Here is a 25,982-nt window from a genome sequence, read left to right on the forward strand (position 1 = left end):
GTTCTCAAAATTAAGTGTTCATTGGACTGTTGGGTCCAATCCTCAGAGCTTTGAATTCAGTAGGCCTGGGTGAGACCAAGCATTTGCATCTATAATGAGTTCTCAGGTGATGCTGATCCTTTCTGTCCAAAGACCACACTTTGTTGAGAGCCCTGTTCTACAGAGAAAGATCATCTGGAAACCGCCCCCCTCCCCCGCCGCAGCGTGTGTGTATATGAGAGGCATGCCAAAGCCTGCAAGATTTACACCAAAAGAAAATTCCCGGAAGAGACGAGGATTTCTTCTTTTCCTGCAAGGAATGGAGGTTAAATTTCACTGTTGGTTTTGGGAGGAATTCATGCTGAAGCTGGCCAGTGGGAGGAAGCAGAGAAACCACAACTCAGGACTGAAATGAGGGCACCTGGGATTTTATTGCATTTCTGCCCCATCAGTGCCCCTATTCACGCGCCAGTGAGGGCCTGCAGCTACAGGAGTTGAAGCACACTGCTTCTTTTGTATTTGGGTCCAATTGGTGGGAAGATGGCATTTTTTTCAGAGTTCTTCCTCCCGTTTTGTCCTGTGTCTGCTGACCAGAGGTGAGTTTCTGTGTTTATCACCACGTGCTCTGTTGACCACCAACAGCCTTGAGAGGTGGAGTGGCTGAGTGTCAGGATGCTCTCACAGGCAGAGAACTGTGAGGATGCCAGAATGTCAGGCTCAGCTGCATGGAGGTGGGACAGATGGCATCTTTGTGAAATTCTTCCCTTTGCTCCACTTCTAATTCATTACCATGCTTTGCTTCTCTTATTTTCCAGCATGGAAAAACCTATGTTGTATCTGCCCTTCCTTTCCAGCCTCTTCAAATGGGCTGAATAGCCCTGACAGGCCTTCCTCCATTACTAGAATCACTCTCTCTCAACTCCTGACCTATGCAGGCCAGATACCAGCCAATCTGGAGATTGTATTTGTCCAATAATTAGGGAACATGAGGCACCTAGCTCAACATCCCTGCCTTTTTTTTTTTTTAATAGTTTGCTTTGCCAATGGATAGCCAACAGCTGTGTGTGACATTCCTGCCCGAGGCCCTTCCAAACCCCAACATTACTGCCAGGACTAGCAGAGATGAGTGGGAATCCCCCGTTAGAGAAAGAGAAAGGAAACAAGATTGTGTTGTTCAGATTCTGTGTGTTAGCTCTGCTCTTAGTTCTCATTGCAGTTCCCCATTACTCTATTGCAATCTCCTGGGAAACTTGAAATCAACTTAGCAGTCCACTTAGTTACTGGCCTATGTGGTGCTGGAGATGATGCTCAGTTTTCATTTCAGAATTTTCATTTTCTTGTTCTTGGCGACAGGAAGGAGGAGAATGAGATGATGGTCTAGAAAGCAAATATGACCTGGAACCAATGAATCTGGTGCCAAGGGTGTCACTGGAGGCCTGTGTTCCATTTCTTTGGCTGGGGGTGAGAGCTTTATTATCAGTGTTACTGATGAGACTCGGGCCTCTTTTCCAGAGATGAAGTCTTTTTGTCATCATGTCTATTGTTCCCCACAAATACCCAATTAGGGAAGATTGCCTCAACAGAGGAGGCTGATTAAATTCACAGATTTATTGCAAAACCACTTGGGGAGTTGTGGAAAATGAGTTTCACTGCTGAACTTTTGCGTTAAAAAGGGAAAAAGAAAATCAAGCTGCAAGCCTGCGCCTTGGATGATCCATCTCTTGCAGATGATAAAACACCCACAATCTTGCGTGTACTTTACTCTTCTCCAGAGAGGGTCCAGATGCTTCTTCCAGGTTCACAGCACCTCCCCAAGGGAGGTGAGGTGATGGCTTCTGTGTTCATGGGACACAAGTGGAAACAGACCCAAGCCTGCTGCCCTGGTAGGGATCAAAAGAGAAAACTGCTTTGCAAATCTTGCAACCAGTTTGAACAGGCGATTCTTATTTTTCACTGGGTCTCAGAAAGCTACTGTTAGTAGGCATGATGGAAATAAAATCTGATTTTCCACAGAAATGAGGGCAGCATGAAGATCTTCCTGACCCCTAACATGATGCCCCAAAAGTTACAGAAATAGCCACAAGTACCACTTTTAAACTTCAATTTCTAACGAGAACCCACCTATCCAGCCTAAGTCTTCAGTTTGCTTATTTAAGGCAGCTTTTCCACACTGTTTTCTGCAGAACATTAACCTCACTGGGTGCACTGGAATAGGAGGTTTCATGGCAGAAAAATGGGGCAACACTGCATGCTATGTGCCCTTTAATTCACACTCCTTATTAACATATTAAAAATAACTGCCAACTCTTTTAATTCTGTCTGTCTGAGCCAAGCATTACCAAGCACTTTTATATTTTATCTTAGCAAGTCTTTAAAAGATAATCCTCTGAGATTCATACTAATTCATCCCATCTACACATGAGGAAAGTGAGGTTTGAAGTGTCACCCAGTTAAAGGTAAATGAGCTAGATTTCAAATCCACTCTCATATTTAAGTTTATACTCAACCCCTGAGCTTTCCTCCTTCTCCTCACCTTTCTCCCACCTCTCAACTAACTTATCTCAGTTATTAAGATCCCAATAGTGCAATCACTTTCCCACTAACTATATAGATGCATTCTCACATTTTTTTCATGATTGCTTTTTTACACAATTGAGACCATTCTTAACTGAATTAATTGGTCATCTTTTGTTGGTAACTTTAATATTTATTCACATCACCACACCAAGCTGGCTTGGTATCATTTTAGATAATATCTTCCCTAACATCAAGCTTCTGTGCACCAGTCTCATTTGGCCTTTGTCTAACTGCTTCGTTGCACACTTTAGTGGATTTTCATCTGTATCGTTGACAGTTTATGGATAAACAAAGATGTAAAAGAGACAGGATGTGTCTGAGTTTATTTATCCTGCCTTTGGCAAAGGAGTCTTTGTCTGCAAAATGAAAGTGGTTAGAAAGTAAAAGTAGGATTAAAAAAAAAAAGGATGCCCACAGTATAGATGTAGTAAGCTCTCGTGTTGAATGGGATTGGGATTTCTTGCACCATTAGGACATTAAAAACTATGAGATAAGTTATTGGGTTGAGGGGCAGGAGTGGTGAGAAGGAGAGACAGAAAATGATGCTCTACCCTTCAATTTTACCTGAAAGAAATTGTCCATTAAACCTGGGATCTGGGTTGTTCGCTAACCACCTCTCCAAAGCATGCATTTGCTCAGGAAATGGGCTTTCAGAGAGAAGAGAAGGATGTGAGTTATTAGCTAAGACCCTATCTCTCAGCAGGGGCAGAGCCAAAAGGTAGCAGAAGTGATATTCTTGGTTCCATAAGATTGCACAGGGTACCTAATCTGCTCCATCACACTCAATCTCTATTAAGTCACCTTCCTCCACTGTGTTCTCTGATAGCTCTCGAGTGACAGGGTTACCCTCCGTTTACCCTCTTTATCAGTCAGAAATAATTTCATAAGCATCTACTCTGTGCTCAGCATTTCCTTTATACACAGGCCAGTTGCCTGATGTGGCTTGGCTGATGTTTCAGGAAGTTTTCTTTGTCGTTGAAACTGTGCTTAATGCTCTCCCTGGATTATCTGTTTCCATATCCAGAACAGTCTTACAAGAAAGAGTCTATTATTAACTGTGATTTACAAAAGAAGAAACAGACAGAGAGAGGAGAAATGACTTGTTAAAAAACACACAGCTAATCAAGGGGCAGAGCAGGGATGCTTACCCCGCTTCCTTAAGTCCTAAAGCCTGTACATCTTATGACTGTCAAATAGCAGAAACATGAATAGGAACTCCACTGCCGCTGTTCTCGTGAACAAAGTGGATTCTGTTGAGGAGATGTAAGTAAAGAAGAGAATTGCTTGGTCAAATAAAAATGAATGTCATTGCTTGGTTAAATAAAAAAAAATCTTTTTACTAATCAGGTGAGCAGGATCTCTAATACTGCTGGGGGGGGGGGAAGGTCAGGAAATCATCTATTTTCAGAAAAACACTAATTACACACTTATAAATTCTTCTGAGTAAAAGTGCCAAGAATACTAGTGTTGTCTGAAGCCTAAATAGTCCTTCTCTAGTTTGGCTGACACTGAAATATTAGAATTTGATCTTCATTCCTCCAGTCTTGAAAAAAAAAAAAAGACTGTAATATCATCGTTCTGTAATAATTAATTCTTTCAAATAACACATAGAATAAGTCCACTTATAAAAACTTTGGTGAGTACTAGTAATCTCTTAGGTTTATAAAAATGCCAATGAAGGATAAATAAGAGGTAGGGACAACTTTACTCTTGTAGGCTGAAAGCTTTAAATATTAAGCAGGAATTATCTAGCAATTAAAAAAAAAGAGCTCTCAGGCCACAAAAAGACATGGAGGATGCTTAAATGCATATTGCTAAGTGAAATACACCAATTAGAAAAGTTCACATATTTTGTGAATAATCCCCACTATATGACATTCTGTAAAAGATGAAACTATGGGGACAGTAAAAAGATCTGTGGTTGTCAGGGATTGGAGAGGAGAGAAGGTTGAATAGTCAGAGCACAGAGCGTTTTTAGGGCAGTAAAACAACTGTCTGATATCGTAATGATGGATACATGTCTTTATGCATGTCAGAACCCACAGAATGTACATTGTAAAGAGTAAACCCTAATGTAAACTATGGATTTTTGGTTATGATAATGTTGTAATCTTGGCTTATCAATTACAGCCGAGATACCACACTAGATACCAAGATACCACACTAACACACTAATGCAAGGTGTGAATAGGGGAAACTGAGTTGGAGAGAGCAGAGTGAGCGAGCAGATGTTAATTCTACTTTGGATTCATTTTTTCTGTAAATCTAAGACTCCTTTAAAAAAACTTAATTTTTTAAAGCAAGAGACTATCACGCTGTTTTTTAGCATCATATCATCTCTGTAGATGATAGTCCCTTTGGGGGAATAAAAACAATCCCCTCGATGCATAATACCAACTCAGTGCTCAGATTGTGACAACCAAGGAATATATGAAAGGTCAATTTAAACGTCTCTTTGGATTGGAAGGACAAAGGGGGCTTTGTGTCACAACAGTTCTCATCCCATGGAACCATGGAAATGGCAGGAGATAAAACAATACTCTTTATCACCAGCAGATTAACTAACAGGGGCATATTCTTTCTATTTATCCTATAGGTTCCTAAGGACAATCGGCCTTTTATCCTTACACCTGCTGCAGGGGAACGGAGCCCTTGACTGAGACCGAGTGGGGTTTACCTAAGGCCATGCAGTTCAGATTTCTTGTGTGTCTCTGGCAGGACATCCCATTTCCTAATATGCCTTCCAGCAAAGGAACTTAGAGATGGAGCCCTCAGCATTCAGAGGGAAATAAGCCAGTCTATGGTTACTTGAGAAGAATAGTAGGATATAGAAATCTGTGCTGGAGAGCAATACAGTAAGTGTGTGGCATGTTCTGGCTAGGAGCTTCTAGCCAGAACATCCTGCTCTTTCCTGGTCTTTAGGTTCTAACTCAGCACCGGGCACAGAGGGAAGGCTCTATAGAGGTGAGGCTTTGCTGGATGAATGAGCCTCCAAAACGTTGCTGAAGAAAAGGAAACAGCAAAATGATTCATTAACATTAACACCTGATTTTTTTCAGCTCTTTCACTACAGTGTCCAGATAAACATCTGTGGGCATGTGTGTGTGTGGATGGCTTTCTGCATTCTAAATCCTTGTATGGAGTGGGATCTGTTGAGTTTTTTGACTGCCTTCTTTTGAGAACAACATTCCAATCTTCTTTGCGGCAACCAGCCTTCAGCTTATTCTTAGTGTGTGAAGTTTGAATATTTCTCTTGGCTTGAGAAAATGGTCTGTGGCCGGTGCCCAGTCAGTCAGAGTGTTGTTTCCCTTGGCCTCAGTAAATCCAGAGACAGGCACATAAGTCAAGCTGGACCCCTAAGATTCCTACCTGGGATTTTGTTGGCATGACTGGAAAGAAGTGCTGTTTACCTGCTGGGGTTGAAAAATTGGCAAAACCCAAGCCTAGAGTTACTGGTGGATTAAGGAGTCACCACTTGGGAAAAGTCTCATTGAAAATAAAGCCAGAATAGAAGAAAAACTGAGCTGAAAGATAGACAAAGAACAAGTCTTGGTGGAAATATTTGAGCAACTTGAACCTGAAGCTTGGAGTCAACACGTTTCCTGGACCCTTCAATGAAGTGGGCTCTAAATTCCCCAGATTTCAACCACCTTATCACCAATTAAAATTCACTGATAGATTCATTGGGGGATGGGAGCTTTATTGTCAGTACTGTATATTGAAATTGTGAGTCTTTCCTTTCATATGTCCATGTCCTTTAGATTAGAATGGAGTAGGAAAATCCTATCTGGGAGATGTGCTATCCAGAGCCTCCATCATTTCCCTCCACCTAATCAGACTGCCAGATGGAAAAAGATAGCATCTGAAAGGAAGAGCCCTTGAAATACCTCTTCCACATCCCAACAAAAGGAAGAATTCTCCTTTGTTAAACATCTCCTTTCACCATAAACTCTAAATCTTTTAGTGGTTTAGCAAAAGTTGGCATGTGGCAGAGTCCTCCTGAACAGATTGAGACATCAGAGACTGGGCCCTTGGCCATGCCTGGAACACGTTCTGAAGACATGGCCCATGTCCCCTCTCCCCCTCACATTCAATGTGCCATTAACACTAGGAGTACAGCTCAAGAGCTAAGGCAGCTTGGACTTGAAAAATAACCTTGCAGTTCATGGATGGGTTTGAAGGGTAAATAGGAACACTCTGTAGCTCTTTGCTCCACTCTGGCCATAGTGTAATAAAAAGTAAAATCTCTTTGAGTGCTTCTGTACCCAAGCATGGTTCTAAATTCTCTTCTTGCATTATCCCTTATAACCCTCATCTACTGCAATCCTATGTAATAGATTGATTATACTCACCTTTTCACATTTAAAGAAATGGAACCAAGAAAACTTACAGAATAAGCCTGGGATCACTGAGGAAAATTTAACCCAAGTAGTAAGACCCAGGCTGTCAATCACAACACATTATGTTATGTTAAAGAATAAAAACAGTGCCTGGACTGTGGTTTTAGAAATAGTGGGAATGAATATTAGGACCAGAAGGAAGCTATTGTGTAACCTGATAGAAAAACAGACTGAAGGAGATAAGCGACTTCCTGAAACTCACATAGTAAGTTAAAGAATCAGGCACTGAAATCCAGCCCTGATGCCCGGGTTCTGTTGGAGTGCACACCTGTCCTTCTAGGACGTATACACTGCACCAAATATCAAGTTACTCAACAGACATGGGTTGTTAAAATTCTAAAATATGTCCAGACCAGTGAGCAAGTTGTACCAGCCTGAGGCTGTTTCCCTCTCCCCTCAGTACTCCTGGACCTCCCCTGCAGTTCACTAATTAAAGGGTTAATGTCTGTCTCTGTGACTGGCCTTCATTCTCATTAGCCACCTCATTCCCTTAGTTAGGTAAGTTTTTGTTTAAGATTTTTTTTTTTTATGTGGACCAGTTTTAAAGTCTTTGTATTGAATTTCTTGCAGTACTGTTTCTGTTTTATGTTGTAGTTTTTCAGCCATGAGACTCATGGTATCTTAGCTCCCCGTCCAGGGAGCAAACCCACACCCCTACAGTGTAGATCAAACCTACATTGGAAGGTGAATTCTTAACCACTGGACTGCCAGGGAAGTCCCTGTTAATAGTTTTTTTTTTTTTCTTTTCTGGGCATCAATTTATTTTTTTAATTTAATTTATTTCAGTTACAGGATAATTGCTTTACAATATTGTGATGCTTAAGCCATACATCAACATGAATTGGCCATGGGTATACATGTGTCCCCCCCATCCTGAACCCCCATCCCACATCCCTCCCCACTTGTCCCTCTGTATTGTCCCAGAGCACCAACTTTGGGTGCCCTGCTTCATGCATCAAGCTAACACGTGCTCTTCATGAGCACAGAAACCATCACACAAGCTGTTATCCCTCCACATAACCGAAGCTTGATAGCTGAACTGCAGGTGACATTTGGGATAACATTGCTATCTCAAATAAGTGATGTGAAAGTGTTAGTCACTCAGTCATGTTTGACTCTGCAACTCCGTGGACTGTAGCCTGCCAAGCACTCCTGTCCATGGAATTCTCCAGGCAAGCATACTGGAGTCGGTTGCCATTCCCTTCTCCAGAGAATCTCCCCAACCCAGGGATCAAAATCAGGTCTCCTGCGTTACAGGTGGATTCTTTACCATCTGAGCCTAAAAGCTAATCATGCCAAGTATGCCTCAGACAGAATTCAGGGTTCAGAAAGAAGAAAGCTCAGCTGCAGCATTTGAAGTCTCTGTGGAGGTCTTTTCATGCCCTTCTAAGTGTTTGTTAAGAGAAAACTTCCCTGTAGAGATGAGGCATTCAGGCCATCTGAATTGTCAGAGGCAAGAAGAGTCTCACCCCCTCTCTCACTTGTTTCTTTTTGGATTGACAGGGGCATCCCTCAAGTCACAGGAGCTCCACTGACAAACAAATGGGAAATACCAGGAAAGCAACGCTTGCCAGCTGCAAAGATGTCAGGCTCAGACTCCTTTTGAAGTCAATAGGAGGTAAGCTGTTCTTTCTCACCCTTCTTACCAGCAGAGATGGAGAAATAAATTGTTAGTGGAAGGGAGGCTCTGATACATAGACTGCCCAGCTGGAGTCAGCCATTGTGTACTGCTGGCCAGTCTAAAAGCCATCCAGGTCTCAGTGACCTGCTTCCATGAGATGATGGTTTGCAGGAGACTCACTCGGGCCATTTAAATATCCACACCCCTGTATGCCTTCCCAGGGTTTGCAGATCACCAAGTAATTCTTAAATATTAATTGATATGCATCCAGCAACAACATTCTGTTATGGGCCAGAAATTTGTTTCAGTGGTAGCCGCAACTTCCTTATGTAATGTTTGAAGCGAAAGATGTTACAGTGGCTGATAGCAAATACAGAAAAAGCCAGAAAACTCCTCATCTGCTGATCTCCTTCTCATTTTCCAAATGTTTGTTTATATACTGTTTCATATTCCAGGCTCCTTCCCCAGACTAAGCTGTCATTCCGTTAGCACCTTCTGGTTTCCTTTTTGTAGCATTTATTACTTTTATGATGCTTTACTTAATGCCTGTCTTCCCTATTAGACCCTCAGTACCCATGAAAATTGATTGCATTACCCTTACTCATAGATCCCCAGGAACTGGAAAGGTATTACGTGATATAATGAATATTTACTGAATAATGAATGAACACTGCAGGACTTTGACACCAAGTCCTCACTATATATGGAGGGGGCCTTTTCTTATTGAAGTTGATTTACAATGTTGTGTTCATTTCTGATACATAGCAAAGTGATTCAGGTATACATATATATAAACATTCTTTTTAAAAAATTCTTTTCCTTTATGATTTATCATAGGATACTGAATATAGTTCTCCGTGCTATACAGTAGATCCTTGTTGGTTATCCATTTTCAGTATAGCAGTGTGTACATGTCCATCCCAAACTCCCTAACTATCCCTTTCCTCCACCCTTCCCCTTGACAACCATAAGCTAGTCCTCAAAGTCTGGTTGTTTATAAGTTCATTTCTTTCATTTATTTTTAGATTCCACATATAAGAGATGTCATATGATATTTCTCCTTCTCTGACTTACTTCATTAAGTATGATACTCTCTAGGTCCATCCATGTTGCTGCAAATGGCATTATTTCATTCTTTTTTATGGCTGAGTAGTATTGCATTGTGGAGAAGGCAATGGTCACCTACTCCAGTACTCTTGCCTGGAAAATCCCATGGATGGAGGAGCCTGGTAGGCTGCAGTCCATGGGGTAGCAAAGAGTTGGACACGATTGAGCGACTTCACTTTCACTTTCATGCATTGGAGAAGGAAATGGCAACCCACTCCAGTGTTCTTGCCTGGAGAATCCCAGGGATGGGGGAGCCTGGTGGGCTGCCATCTCTGGGGTCGCACAGAGTTGGACAGGACTGAAGCGACTTAGCAGCAGCAGCAGCAGTATTGCATTGTGTGTATGTGTGTATGTGTATATGTTTGTATACGTGCGTGTGTGTATCACTTCTTTATCCATTCATCTGTTGATGGACATTTAGGCCCCAAAAAAGAGGGGGACTCTTAACCATTATTAGAATATGTGGGAAAAGCAGTTAAAAAAAGAAATAAAGTCATCCTTGCATCCATCAAGTTCTACATCTTTACCAGTTTGCATAACACTTTTCAGTGTGTCTTGTTTTTCCATTTACTTTTTGAGGAAGAGGGTAACATTTTTTATTGTCTTAACAAACCTTGTTCTATTTTAAAGAAAATTCTTGAGAGCTTGTAAATGCAGATGCACACAATTAATACTATACTTTATAAGTATTCATTATTATTTGTTAATCTTTGAGATAGTAAAACCAAAATAAATGAGTGAACCAAAACTCTGTCAAAAAAGAACAGATTGAATCTTATGAAGGATGTTTGATGGGCACTCAAAGAAATCAGAAAACTGCCTTGTTACTACCATGGTATGTTTTGTTAATAACTGACGTCCTTCACACAGAAGTTTGCATTAGTCTAGAGTGTAGAACATTGGATTTTCAAGGGCCATTTTTAAAGATTTCTTAATCTTGGATCAATCACAAAGTGAACTTTAAAATAAAAATTGATTTCATTACCTCAGGTAAATTATACATCTCTTGACTTAAACATTAAAAAATTCTCCCTACTATTTTTTTAATTTTTTTTTCTCTTCCTATTTCTTGAAGTTCATTCTGTCTTACCCCATGAGTTAAGGAAACCTTCATTCCATACTGTAATCTGAGCATAACTTAATTTTCCTCAAACTAGGGTCCACAGACTAGTAGGAAATGATTTACCTTTTATTGGGGTTCTGTGAATTCCCTCTGAAATGTGTAAAGGGATGAAAGCATGCACTGAATCGTGCAGATGAACATTTTAAAATGAAATATGGCCACATGGTGTCCATATCTGGAGGTTTTAAAATATATTGCAAGTTCTCTCACACTCCTCCCTTTGAAAAATAAGGTTCTAAGTTTCCTTCCTTTGGATGCAGGAAGTACTTAGTGACTTGCCTCTAATGAGCAGAATGAGGTAAGGTGATCTTACATGACTCCCAAGGCTAGATTGGAAAGGGCAATATGGCTTCCACCTGGCTGGCTGTCTTGGGGCATGCACCCGCGAAAACAGTGAGGCACCATTTAAGAAATAGGGCTTTCCCAAGTGGGACCTAATTAAACTTAAAAGCTTTTGCACAGCAAAAGTGAAACAGAGTGAAAAGAAAATCCTCAGAATGGGAGAAAACAATAGCAAATGAGACAACTGACAAAGAATTCATTTTCTTTTTTTTTTTTTTTTTTTTTTTATTTTTTTTATTTTATTTTATTTATTTATTTTTTTTTGTTTGTTTTTTTTTATTTTTAGTTTTTTATTTTTTACATTTTAAAATCTTTAATTCTTACATGCATTCCCAAACATGAACCCCCCTCCCACCTCCCTCCCCATAACATCTTTCTGGGTCATCCCCATGCACCAGCCCCAAGCATGCTGCATCCTGCGTCAGACATAGACTGGCGATTCAATTCACATGATAGTATACATGTTAGAATGTCATTCTCCCAAATCATCCCACCCTCTCCCTCTCCCTCTGAGTCCAAAAGTCCGTTATACACATCTGTGTCTCTTTCCCTGTCTTGCATACAGGGTCGTCATTGCCATCTTCCTAAATTCCATATATATGTGTTAGTATACTGTATTGGTGTTTTTCTTTCTGGCTTACTTCACTCTGTATAATCGGCTCCAGTTTCATCCATCTCATCAGAACTGATTCAAATGAATTCTTTTTAACCGCTGAGTAATACTCCATTGTGTATATGTACCACAGCTTTCTTATCCATTCATCTGCTGATGGACATCTAGGTTGTTTCCATGTCCTGGCTATTATAAACAGTGCTGCGATGAACATTGGGGTACATGTGTCTCTTTCCATTCTGGTTTCCTCGGTGTGTATGCCCAGAAGTGGGATTGCTGGGTCATAAGGTAGTTCTATTTGCAATTTTTTAAGGAATCTCCACACTGTTCTCCATAGTGGCTGTACTAGTTTGCATTCCCACCAACAGTGTAGGAGGGTTCCCTTTTCTCCACACCCTCTCCAGCATTTATTGCTTGCAGATTTTTGGATCGCAGCCATTCTGACTGGTGTGAAGTGGTACCTCATTGTGGTTTTGATTTGCATTTCTCTAATAATGAGTGATGTTGAGCATCTTTTCATGTGTTTGTTAGCCATCCGTGTGTCTTCTTTGGAGAAATGTCTATTTAGTTCTTTGGCCCATTTTTTGATAGGGTCGTTTATTTTTCTGGAGTTGAGCTGCAGAAGTTGCTTGTATATTTTTGAGATTAGTTGTTTGTCAGTTGCTTCATTAGCTATTATTTTCTCCCATTCAGAAGGCTGTCTTTTCACCTTGCTTATATTTTCCTTTGTTGTGCAGAAGCTTTTAATTTTAATTAGATCCCATTTGTTTATTTTTGCTTTTATTTCCAGCATTCTGGGAGGTGGATCATAGAGGATCCTGCTGTGATTTATGTCTGAGAGTGTTTTGCCTATGTTCTCCTCTAGGAGTTTTATAGTTTCTGATCTTACATTTAGATCTTTAATCCATTTTGAGTTTATTTTTGTGTGCGGTGTTAGAAAGTGATCTAGTTTCATTCTTTTACAAGTGGTTGACCAGTTTTCCCAGCACCACTTGTTAAAGAGATTGTCTTTACTCCATTGTATATTCTTGCCTCCTTTGTCAAAGATAAGGTGTCCATATGTGTGTGGATTTATCTCTGGGCTTTTTCAAAATATACAAGCAACTCATACAACTCAATACTAGAAAAACAAATAACCCAATCAAAAGTGGACAAAAAACCTAAACAGACATTTCTCCAAAGAAGATATATAGATGTCTAATAAACACATGAATAGATGCTCAACATCATTCATTATTAGAGAAATACATATCAAAACTACAATGAGATATCACTAACACCAGTAAGAATGGCCATCATCAAAAAATCCACAAACAATAAGTGCTGGAGAGGGTGTGGAGAAAAGGGAACCCTCCTGCACTGCTGGTGGAAATGAAAATTGATGTAGCCACTGTGGAAGACAGTATGGATATTCCTAAAAAAACTAGGAATAGAAACAGCATATGACCCAGCAATACCACTTCTAGGAATACACCCTGAGGAAATCAAAACTGAAAAAGATGCATGTGCCCCAGTGTTCATTGTAGCACTGCTTACAATAGCTAGAATACAATAGCTGGAAGCAACCTAGATCTCCATCAACAGATGAATGGATAAAGAAACTGTGGTACATATATGCAGTGGAATATTACTCAGCCATAAAAGGGAACACATCTGAGTCAGTTCTAATGAGGTAAATGAACCTACAGCCTATTATACTGAGTGAAGTAAGTCAGAAAGAGAAAAACAAATATCATTTATTAATGTATAATATGGAATCTAGAAAGATGGTACTGATGAACCTGTTTGTGGGGCAGCAGTGGAGACGCAGATGTAGAGAACAGATTTATGGACAAGGGCGGGGTGGGGGAGGAAGGAAAGGGTGAGGTAATGGAGAGAGTAGCATGGAAGCAAATACGCTACCATATGTAAAGGAGATAGCCAGTGGGAATTCTCTGTATGACGCAGGGAACTCAAACTGGGGCTTCATAACAGCCTAGAGGGGTGGGAGGTGGGAGGGAGGTTCAGGAGGCAGGGCACATACATACACCTATGGCTAATTCATGGCGATGCATGGCAAAAATCAGGCCAATATTGTGAAGCAATTATCCTTCAGTTAAAAATAAATTTAAAAAGAGAAAAAAGAAATGTGGCTTTCCTAAAGCTATCATACCACAGAGATCCAGTGAAGATATTGCATAGAAGCTGGTAGAGGAGCCCCAGCTGTTTGTCTTCCCAGCCCAGCTACTGGGTATGTGAGTGATGAAGACTTCCAACTACAGCCAGCATCTAACTACAACCTCATGAAATACCCACTAAGTCAGGACTACACAGCTGAGCCCCTGCTGGGTTCCTGACCTAAAGAACCCATGAGAGAGAAATGATTGCTGTTGTGAGCCACTGAGTTTTGTGGTGTTTGTTACAAAGCAAAAGATTACTACTATGGTGTCTTTCTTTGCAGTTGGGTTTATGATACAAGGGAAACATATATTTATTAGAGAAAAGAGAATAGAGGCAATAAATGCATGTCAAGTGAAGGGTAAAGTAGTTCAAATGGAGGAAAGTGACAGGAAGATTGGTCATCACCCCTAATTTGATGTTTGAGGCGGGTTGAACTCAAAGGAGCCTTTGTTAGGTCAGTATCAGACTTGTGTTGCAAGCAGTTACTGAGCTTGCAGACAGAACAAGCTCAGCAATTCCATTTAACAAATGCAATCAATTTTAACTGTATTGGCTTCGCTTCACTTTTATTTTTTCCTCTGATTCTATTTAACTTTACATCTACTCACATCTAGCTTTATATGTATACATTTTAGTAGTGTTATAATAAAGTCACTGAAAATACCAGAGAACCACAATTTTTCTTTCAAAGGAATCTTAAATTTGAGAATCAATCAGGGAGGAGTATCAGGAAGGCATGTGACACACTTTCATCTCATTAACTGTTGCCAAATGAAGTAATACCTACTACTGTATACCCTGTAACATTCTTCACAATTGTCCATACATGTAATAGTTCAGTTGGAAGGTTAGTGAATCTGTCTATAAGTCTCTCAGTTTAAGTCATGTTTCAAAATGCCTGTTAGTGACGATGATGTTTTTAGTCCTTGTTTCTTAGTATGGCATGACCTGACCTTTTTGATCAGCAATCACTCTTCCTATTTATCCATTTCAGCTTGAAAACTGCCACCTGTCTTTGTTGCTGCTGCTGCTAAGTCGCTTCAGTCGTGTCCGACTCTGTGCGACCCCATAGACAGCAGCCCACCAGACTCCCCCGTCCCTGGGATTCTCCAGGCAAGAACACTGGAGTGGGTTGCCATTTCCTTCTCCAGTGCATGAAAGTGAAGTCGCTCAGTCGTGTCTGACTCTTAGCGACCCCATGGACTGCAGCCCACTAGGCTCTTCCATCCATGGGATCTTCCAGGCAAGAGTACTGGAGTGGGTTGCCATTGCCTTCTCCACCTGTCTTTGTAGTGTCCTTGAATTCATGGGGTTGCAAAGAGTCAGAGACGACTGAGCCACTGAACTGAACTGAACTCCCCAACTTAAATTTTTGAGTGAGTGAGTGAGTGAGTGAAAGTCACACAGTCATGTCTGACTCTTTGCAACCCCATGGACTGTAGCTCACCAGCCTCCTTGGTCCATGAGATTCTCCAGGCAAGAATACTGGAGTGAGTTGCCATTTCTTTCTCCAGGGGATCTTCCCAACCCAGGGATCAAACCCAGGTCTCCCACATTGCAGGCTGATTCTTTACTAGTTGAGCCACAATGACATTCTAACCCAGAGCACAGTGAATGTACTTTTGAAATCTGGTACCCACTCATTTTTCTATTATTATTAAAATGTAGAAACTTAATATATAACTTAGGTTAATATATTTAAATGGATATTTTTGTCTTATGGAGGTGATTGATAGATACAATACATAGCTTTCTATTATATGCTGTGACAAATGTCTGAAGTATTTCAATTTTTAAAAAAATAAAACATTATTATTATATTAATAATAGCAATAAGTCATCTGTTGCAGTCTTGAAATATTTGCACAGTACAGTGTTAAACATTTCATCTGTGTAATTTAATTTAATCCACACAATTTACCCAATGATTTACAACTGCCATTTATAAGAGGCTTGGAGGAGTGGATGGTCATTTGTCCAAAGTTAACGTAACTGAAAACAGAAGAGCTGAGATTTGAACCCAGATAAAATTTGCCTTAGCACCTCAGTGTTGTAATTTTTCTAAAGTCTTTTGACTGTTCTTACATTGTTTTCCATATTTCAGTAAAGCTAAGTTGTCATAATGGAAGATATTCCATTATTTATGAGCCAACATAACAAAGACTAGCAGTTAAACTATGACACAGCACTTTATCAGTAAAACTTTTGTTTTATATTGATTTGAAAGTGCTCTATTTAAAAAACAGAGCTAGTTAGACATATATTTTTATTGGACATTACTGTTGTGCATGTATAAAATGAAAAGTGTAAACAAAACAAAAGGGAGGAGATCTTTCCTAGAACTTCCCATTCAGAATCTGGCTCTTCTGAATCAGTTTGCAGATGAGCGTCCTTAGGGATATTCTGTGATGTCATCCTCCATGTCAATGAGAACATTGATGATGCAGCGTTTCCAAAAAGAATGTTCCATTATTGGGTCTGGAATTTTCTTCTAAGCTACTCTCATCCTTTCTAGAAGTTCTGATATGTACATGCAAGTAAAATCAAGACCTCACATTTAAATATTTTAAAATGTGCATGAGAGAATCAATGGAGTATGATATTAATATGTTTCCTGCAAACTATGTTAAAAAAATCAGCTATCCACAAATTTAAGTATTATACAGTGTTTTAGTTATACTCAGGCATCTAGATCTGATATCAAGTCATTAGTCTGCAATGGATCATTACTATACATTTACATTGCTTTACTTCATTATCTCCATTTTTTGAAATGCTTAAAGATACATCAGTTACCAGTTTAAATTCTTTGCATATGTTAACTCATTAAACCCAAGGAAGTGGCATAATGTCCATTTTATCAATGAAGAAACTAAGATTTAGAGAATTTAAATAATTTGTTCAAAGTCACATTGCTTCTTCAGTGGCAAAGCCAGACTTAGACTTTAACCTCAGCAACAGCAAATTGCATTCTACTAACTGTTTTGTGATATTATATCCACATAAACACACAGCTGCAGTATGAGAATTGTTAACTAATATTAATGATCCTTATTATGTGCTATGTAAACAATTTCAACTTCACTGAGCCTTCCCTTTACTTGCACATGAGTATATAAAGTACCCTAAATGTAGATTTTTATTGACTACTTTCTTTCCAAGGCCAAATATTAACAGTAACCCTTCAGGGACTGATCTAGTGGTAATGGGCCAACATTTCTTACAGCCTGGCAATGCATCACTCTGTGGCCATCTTGCTTTAAAGATTTCTGAGGGAATTAGCTATAAAATGAACATACTTCTGGCCAGTCACTCTTTACATGGATATAGGTCCATGCATACCTATTTTGCCACTGACTGGAAAATGTCATCTTGACAATCATTCTCTAGGAAATTAATGTTGCATACTCTACATGTTTATGACCCGCCATATGAAAGGAAAGAGTATGTGCAATTGCTTTATGATGTACCTAAAGCAAAATACTATTATTACTAAAATACTATTAGGCACTGCTCAGTGGAGCCATGCTTAGGTAGTTATCTTGCTTTTAAAAAGAAGAAAAATATTCACAGAGGAACTCCTACCTCATTTTATAATTGGGGAGTCAATGACAGCAATAGTTAACCTTGCAAGTAACAAATCCAGGAATGACTTAGAAAATAAAGTGAAGCAGCTTTTGCAATGTTAGGTCATGGAGTTAGGAACTTTTATTTAAGCATTCCTCCTTTGAGGTACCTTGAGACAGCATCTTCACCAGCTCTGTCCAGGTGTTTGGAAACAAAAAGAGGATCTCTGTGTTTCTAGAGTTTGTGAGCCATGCTTTATTGAGAAAATGTCAGCTTCATGTGAAAAGGTTTGTGAAACCCTGTGAACCAATGCTGAGCCAAGGTCTCCTGCATTGTAGGCAGATGCTTTACTGTCTGAGCCACTAGGGAAGTCCGAGCCAAATGAAATGCATTGTAAAAGAAGGTAACTGTGCTTTCTCCCATGTTCTTAAGTCTCAGCATCCAGCACCACCATCCTCCCCACTACCTAAAGTCAAAATCATCATTGATTGGCCTCTCTTATCTGGTCCTTGTATTTAATAAATTTCTGAGTCCTCTTATTTTCCTTCCTCAATAACTCCCTACTCAGCCTACTTCTATCCTAACTGCCATTACTTCCAGTCACCACCATGGCCTGCCTGGACAGCTGCATCAAATATAATTTAACTGAGGTTTTCTGCTTGTGGTTCTGCTGTTTATGAAGCTGATCATGTGATGTCTTGGCTTAAACTCTTCAATGGTTTCTTGTGGCTCTTGAGATAAGGCCCCAAGTCCACAGTGTAGCTCACAAGACCCCACATGATGAGACCCTTGTTGATTTCCAAAATACCGTCTCTCTCCTTCCCATGGAGGGCATTGAAAGAAGGCTAAAATATCCTTTCCTTTCCACAGTTCGATTTTACACCTTCTTAAGATGACTTCCTTTATGCCCAGGCTTGATTCATACCTCCTGCTTTGTGTTCTCTTACTTCTTTTTGATGATCCTATCCCTTAGTTAGCTCTGTTATAACTACCTGCTTGTTTACCTTTTCTACCAACCATAAATTCATTGAAAGGAGAAACTGGAAGCTGTCTCCTGTTCAAAAGTCAGGGCAGTTGTTACCATACTGCATAGAACACTGATACAAAGGATGACTTGAAGCAGTACACAGATGTTCTCATTTAAACTTTTAAAAACTATCTTACTATTTTTTTACATTTATACGCTCTTTATGACAAGTAGTTTGTTTTACTATAAACCTCAGATGCACAGGATTAAATTAACTATAATCTTTATTCTATGACACAGTAATCAGTGGTCTTTTCATAACCCATTTGTATTTATTTTGTTTGTTATTTTATACCATAATAAGCATCCCCAAATTCATTGTGCAAAACAGAAGCTAAGATCATCACAAAAGGCAGCATCTAGCCATATGATACATGGATTCTTTTCTTCTACATCCTTGTACCTGACCCTACATACAATGATCACTGTTCTCTTACTTCCTATTTAAATAGTTCACTTTCCTGTATATTTCTAAGCTTTATTTTTTTAATATTGTGGAACATAATTAACAATTCAATTTTTAAATATGTTCTACTTTTTAAATAAAGTGCATATAATTGCATATCAAAACAATAAAAGTATATTTCCTTTTTTAATTGAGATATAATTGATATATAGCACTGTATTAGTTCAGGTGTACAACATAATGATTTGATACTTGTATGTATTGTTAAATAATCACCAGATAAGTCTAGTTAACATCCATCACTAAACATAGTTGCACAATTTTTTGTGTGATAAGGATTTTAAAAATCTACTCTCTAGCAATTTTCAGATTTCTAATATAATATTGTTAACTATAATCATGCTGCTGTATATTCCAAACCTCATTTTCTTATGTTACTTGTTTTTAATTTTATAGAAAGCATACCATGCTTTGGCAATACTGGGAGCTTTCTTCGTTTAATAGCATGTTGCTGAGAGTCATCTTATTGTTGTATGCTGTTGTAGTTCACTTGGTTTGACTGCTGTTTTCCACTGATGACTATATCATAGTTTAAGCATCCACTTACCCATCAGCGGGCACTTGAGTGGTCATGACGCTTTTGCCACTGTGTACAGCAGTGCTCTGAGCCTTTGAGTACTTGCATCCTGTTGGACATGGACAAACATTTCACTGTAGAACACATATCATAGAGTATGTAAATGCATAACTTTTAGAGAGAATACCAAACTGGAATTTAATAAGATAGCACCAACTTACCCTCTGACCAGTAATGTATATGAAATCCTATGGATCCACGTCCTCTCTGTTTCTTGGTACTGTCAGCCTTCTTCATTTTGGCCACTCAGATATCAGGAAAATGGTGTCTCCTTGTGATCTTCATTTATATTTCCCTGATGGGTAAAGATATTGAACATTTGTTTATACATCTGTTGTATGTATGTGTTTTCTCCTCTGTGAGACGTTTACTCCTATTTTCTATACATTTTTCTCTTGGATTGTTTGTGTTACTGGTATGTAGACATTTTTACATATTTTGATAGCAATTCTTTGAAGACTGTGTACTTATCATAAAATATCTTTTTGAAGTTGGTAACTTATCTCTGTAACATCCTTAAGTTATCCTAATAAATAAAAAGTTCTTAAGATAACATACATATGACATTGAATACTACCAAAGTAGATTTCTGGATAACATGGCAAGGAGTGAAATTACCCAGTTTCAACACTCATGAAGTGAGTTGTGGTATACACTTTGCTCTGTATTTGTGCTGCTTTTGAACTAGAACTTACTGCTTTCCACATATCCATAAGGTATTAGGCACATCATAGGCATTCAGCCAGAATTTACTGGAAAAGGGCACAATAGTAGAACATTCACCCTCTAGGTTGATTAAACAGATGGCTTGCTTTTGAAAGAAGAAAAAAGTTTAAAGAAACTAAAGAACAGTACTGATTTCCAGTTGATTTTCATGGTGTATTTGGCAGACTAGTACATGTAGTTAGATTGGTCAAATTTCCTCTTTTCCAAGACAGTATTTTGGGGACACACTTGTATAGGTATTTTGTACTGATTCATTTATAGGAGACTTTTGCATGTACTATGGAACTTCTCTTTGGAGCTGATGAAAGGGAAGAAATAAGAAAGAAATACTGATCCTCTTACAAGTCATGCATGACCTCAAATTCCCCCAAGTGGACCCACCTATATTTATTTTTCACTCCTTAGCTCTTTCAGGCACAAAGCAGGATGTATCAATATGTACACTTTGATTTGTGCTGATTTTTCATCTTCTTTTTTAACCTACAATATGGTGTCAACCAGTCTCTCTGGGGCTCTTCCTATGACTACCATCCACCATTTTACTCAGTGTTCCTACCTCCCATGAAGGCCAAGGCAAAGGCAGGAATACATTGAGTCTGAAAGATGGGGTAAGGATGTCTGTTTTATATTTACATAGCTTTGCAATATGAAAGTTAAGTAGCATGTTTTTATTTTTAAAGAATATTATGTTTTACAATACAGAAAACTGCATCTCACGTATATGTATTATAAGGAACACTATTACTTGTACCCTGGCTACGCATTGCCCAGCTTAAGTACCTGAACTCGACCAATCTGCTGCAGCTCCCTCGATGAGCCCCTCGCCCCTCATTTATTTATTTATTCAGGAGCACTTATTTAAATAAGTATTACATATCAAGCACTGTTCTGGGCACTACAAAACAGTAAAATAAAAAAAGATAAAAAGCCCTGACTCATGGAGCTTACATTCTATAAAAGAAAACTACTATTTTGAATTTGGGTTTTACCATAAGATAGCTACAGATCTCTCCAAGCAGTATGTTTATTATCATGCCATCCAATTTTCTTCTAAGACTTGCTTTTTTTTACTTCATGTATCTATGCATGAAATACTACTTTGTCCATTCTCAATATTTCTAAACTTCTGTTTTATAAGTACTTCACAGCATCTCCATTTTTCTGTCTGTAGGTATCAGGATTATCTTTAGATTCTTGCTATTACAAACAATTCTGCTGTGAAATGGTACCCTAAGACACATATCTTTGTGTCTGGATTCTTTTGCTTAACATGATGTTTGTGAGGCTCATTTCTGTTGTGCAAAGCAGTAATTCAGTACCATTTATCGTTACATGGTTTGTTTAGATGTGTTTACACCAAATTTGCTTATACTTATTTATTTCAACAATTTGAATTATTTCTAGTATTTGTTTAACACCATATTTATGTATATGTCTTTTGAAGCATATGTTTGTGTTGGGTATTGCTGGCTCATAGGATACATATAAGTATAATTATAGTAGGTACAGTCACATAATTATCCAAAGGGAAAATACAGTTTGTTCTACCACAGCTATTCTGCTATGTTTCACATTGTGCTTTTAATTTCTATTTGTTTGATGAGTAATGAAAGTGAGCACTTCCATAAAAGTTCATTTGTTGTTTAATATCATATTTATAAAGTACCATCTCTTGAATTGTCTGGCTATTTTTGTTGATTTGAAAAACTATATACAAGAGTATTCCTGAAGGATAGGAATAAAGGTTAAGACCAACTGTGTGCCATTAAATAGAAGAGGTAATAATAGGCACATTTGTCTTATTCTCAGTCTGAGGTAAAAGTCAGTATTTCAATTAAATATATTATTGTAAGTTTTGACAAATGATTTATTGGAATAACGAAGTTTCCTTTCAATACTGGTTTGCTATAGTTTTTCATGAAAGCATATAGACTTTAAGTGCTTTTCATGCAGCTATTGAGTTACTTATATGCATTTTCTCCTTCATGCTATGATATGTTGATTTGTATTGATTAATTTTTGAATGTTAAAACACCCAAGCATGCATTCCTAGAATAAATTCAGCGTTTTTGTAGTGTAGTATCCTTTTTGAATATTGCTGAATTCAGGATTCTGATACTTTGCTTAGAATTTTTAAAATCTGTTTTCATGTAAAAGGTTGGCCTGTAGGTTTACTTTCTTGGATCATGATTGTCAGCTTTTGGTATTAAAGGGTATGCTAGCCTCAAAATCATATTGGGAAATAACACCTCTTCATTCTTGTGATCTATCTCCCCATACCCTAATTCTCTTTTCACCTGTGTCTAACTTTGTGTCTAACTTCTATTAAGCCCATTGATTGGGTTCTTAATTTCAGTTGTTACACTTTTTTCCATTCTCCAGTTACCACTTGATCCCATTGTTTTACCACTGTATTTCATTCATTAATACTTTTACCTATTCATCCTGATTATTTTACTATCCATGTCTGAATATCTGGATGTCCTGTGTGAGTCTATTTTTAATACTTATTATTTGCCCTTGGTTATTTGTTATCTCATCTTTTTGTGTGTTTTGATAATTTTTTGTGCTGAGAATTGACTTTGAAAAACTGTAGGAATAGTTTGAAACTCTAAACTGTTCCTTTCATATCAGCAAATTTGTTAATGAGAAACATAATTCAGATTTGAAGCTCCTTTCCTTGGATTTTCACTCTCTCTCCCATCCTAGAATTGAAAATTCCTACTGTGTCAATGTTTTCAAGGTTTTTTAAAAAATACTGAGTTTCTCTAGTTACTCTTAGAGAGAGAATTTTTCAAAAATTTGTTAGTATGCTACTGCCAGAAGGAGCACTGATTATGTTACTGGATTTTAATTTGTGTTTTCTTTAATTCAAAAGAGTCGAACATTTTTTAATAAGCTTATCAGCCACTGGGTGTTTAATTTATGCATGTTACTATTAATTCATTTTTTATTGATCTATAGAAATTGTATTATCATATAGATGTTTATTCTTGTTGTATTTTAAATTCTTTCTCTCTAGTTACAGTTCTTTTTATTCTTAATTTACTTTGATGAACTTTTAAGTATTTTTAATGTAATCATATTCACCAATCTTTTCTTTTTCGAGCCTTTTATCGTATTTAGAAACTCTTTCCCTATATCAGTATTATAAAGATATTCTATATTTTTCTCTAATAATTAAAATTTTTTTCTTTTAGCTTTTGTCTTAATCTATGTGCATTTCATGTTTGTGTGTAGAGTTAAGTAAAGAGCCAATTTCATTTATTTCCATTTGAATAAATATATGTCTATCATATGTTATAAACATACCATTTTATATTTTATAATATACCTTTTATTTTTTAATACTTGTTATTTATTTGACTGGTCCAAGTCTTAGTTGGGGCACTCAGGATCTTTAGCCAAAGCATGTGAGATTTAGTTCCCTGACCAGGCATGGAAGCCAGGCCCCCTGCATTGGGAACAGAGAGCCACTAGAAAACAAGGGAAGTCCCTATAATATACCTTTTAATATAACACTGCATAAATATACCTCAGTGTGTTTATCTACTCATCTATTGATGGACGTTTAAATTATTTCCAGTTGTTGCCTATTACAAATAAGGCAGTTGTAATATTCTGGTCCAGATTTTTTCGTGGACCTAAGTCATAATTTCTCTTAGGTAAATGCCTAGGAATGAAATTGCTGAGTCATAGAGTGTTTAATGTTTTAAAAAAGCTGCCAAAGTGTTTTCCCAAAAAGAGGTACCATTTACAGGACTGTCTGCAACGTATAAGAGTTCTAGTTGCTCCATATCCTTACCAATACTTGCAGTTGTTAGAAATTTTAATTTTAGCCATTTTATTGCTGTCCAGTGGTATCTCATTTGTCTTACTGTGCATTCCCCTGAAGGCTAATACGATGCTAAGTATTTTGTCATGTATTTATTAGCTATATATCTTCTTTTAGAAAGTACCTTTTCAAGTCTTTATTATGTGTTTTGATTGAATTGTCATCTTATTACTGAATTTAAAAGGACTGACTATATTCTGGATTATATATTCTGGATATAAGGCTTCTGTCAGAGGCATGTGTTGATAATATTTTCCTCTAATATGTAGCCTGCCTTTTCATTTTCCTAATGCTGTCCTTTGAAGAGCAAAAAGTTTTAATTTCAATAATGCCCAATGTGTCACTTTTTGATTTACATTTGGTCTAAGAAATCTTTTCCTACTAAGTGACAAAAATTTTATCCTGTATTTTATTCTAAAAATACTGTAGTTTTGGCTTACCTTTAGGCTTTAGGATCTATGAATTCTGGTTTATGGCATGAGGTAAACATAATTTATTTGTTAATATGACTGTCGAGTGTTCCCACCATATTTAATGAAAACAATTCAGTTTACCATAGGTGTGTTAGTTTTTTTCCAGATTATGTTCTGGTCCATTGATCTATATGTCAATACTTTTGTTAGTATTGTATTGTTGTGATTATTGGAGCTTTATAATAGGCTTAAAATCAGCTAGTGTAACCCTTCCAACTTTATTCCTTTTTTAAATCATTGACTAGGATGTCATTAAATCATTAACAAGTGTGAAAGCATTGACATCTTAACGATACTGAATCTACTAATCCATGAGCATGATATAGCTCACCAGCTCTCTTTAAATTTCTCTCAGCAGTGTGTAATAGTTTTCAGTGTAGAGATCCTGCACATCTTTCATGAGATTTATCCTAGATATTGCAGTTGTTTTTAATACAATCACTTAACCTTTTTATAACTTTTAAATTATTTTATAAGAGTTTTATTTTATTTTATTTTTTTTTTTTTAATGATGACAATAATTTATTTATTTATTTATTTATTTTTAATTTTTTTTTTTTTGGTTGTCTATTTTATTTTATTTTATTTTTTTTCCTCCGCTTTTGTTTTTGTTTTTTTTTATTTTTAGTTTTTTATTTTTTACATTTTAAAATCTTTAATTCTTACATGCATTCCCAAACATGAACCCCCCTCCCACCTCCCTCCCCATAACATCTTTCTGGGTCATCCCCATGCACCAGCCCCAAGCATGCTGCATCCTGCGTCAGACATAGACTGGCGATTCAATTCACATGATAGTATACATGTTAGAATGTCATTCTCCCAAATCATCCCACCCTCTCCCTCTCCCTCTGAGTCCAAAAGTCCGTTATACACATCTGTGTCTCTTTCCCTGTCTTGCATACAGGGTCGTCATTGCCATCTTCCTAAATTCCATATATATGTGTTAGTATACTGTATTGGTATTTTTCTTTCTGGCTTACTTCACTCTGTATAATCGGCTCCAGTTTCATCCATCTCATCAGAACTGATTCAAATGAATTCTTTTTAACGGCTGAGAGTTTTAGATTTATAGAAAAATTATAAAACTAGCACAAAGAGTTCCCATAAACCCCACACCCAGTTTGCCCTAATATTAGCTTCTTATCTTAATATGGTACATTTGTCACAATTAGTAAATCAAGACTGATGCATTATTGTTAACTAAAATTTATGCTTCACTCTGGTTTCCTTAGTTTTGAACTAGTGTCTATCTTCTGTCACAGGATCTCATCTAGGTACTATATTATATTTAATTGTCATGTCTCCTTGGACTTCTCTTAGGAATTTACTTTTTACTATGTTCATAATATTATGTTTTCTTTTTTCAAAATGGTTGATGTATTAGAT

At 37.7% G+C, this 25,982-nt stretch overlaps 1 long non-coding RNA gene across 2 annotated transcripts in view; it reads right to left on the bottom strand.

The window, feature by feature from the left end:
* Window positions 1–25,982, bottom strand: part of LOC138424646 (uncharacterized) — a 185,992-nt gene that overhangs the window by 50,316 nt on the left and 109,694 nt on the right. The window contains exons 2-3 of one of the 2 annotated variants that reach the window (XR_011250917.1): window positions 19,721–19,854; window positions 19,530–19,608 (exon numbers count right to left, since the gene is read on the bottom strand). This is a non-coding gene — a long non-coding RNA (uncharacterized lncRNA). Of the gene's footprint in view, window positions 1–18,439; window positions 19,609–19,720; window positions 19,855–25,982 lie in introns of those variants that run through there. The other variant, XR_011250918.1, reaches the window with a different exon arrangement.

This window comes from Ovis canadensis, chromosome 19 (assembly GCF_042477335.2).
Source record: "Ovis canadensis isolate MfBH-ARS-UI-01 breed Bighorn chromosome 19, ARS-UI_OviCan_v2, whole genome shotgun sequence".
NCBI classification, from domain to species: domain Eukaryota; kingdom Metazoa; phylum Chordata; class Mammalia; order Artiodactyla; family Bovidae; genus Ovis; species Ovis canadensis.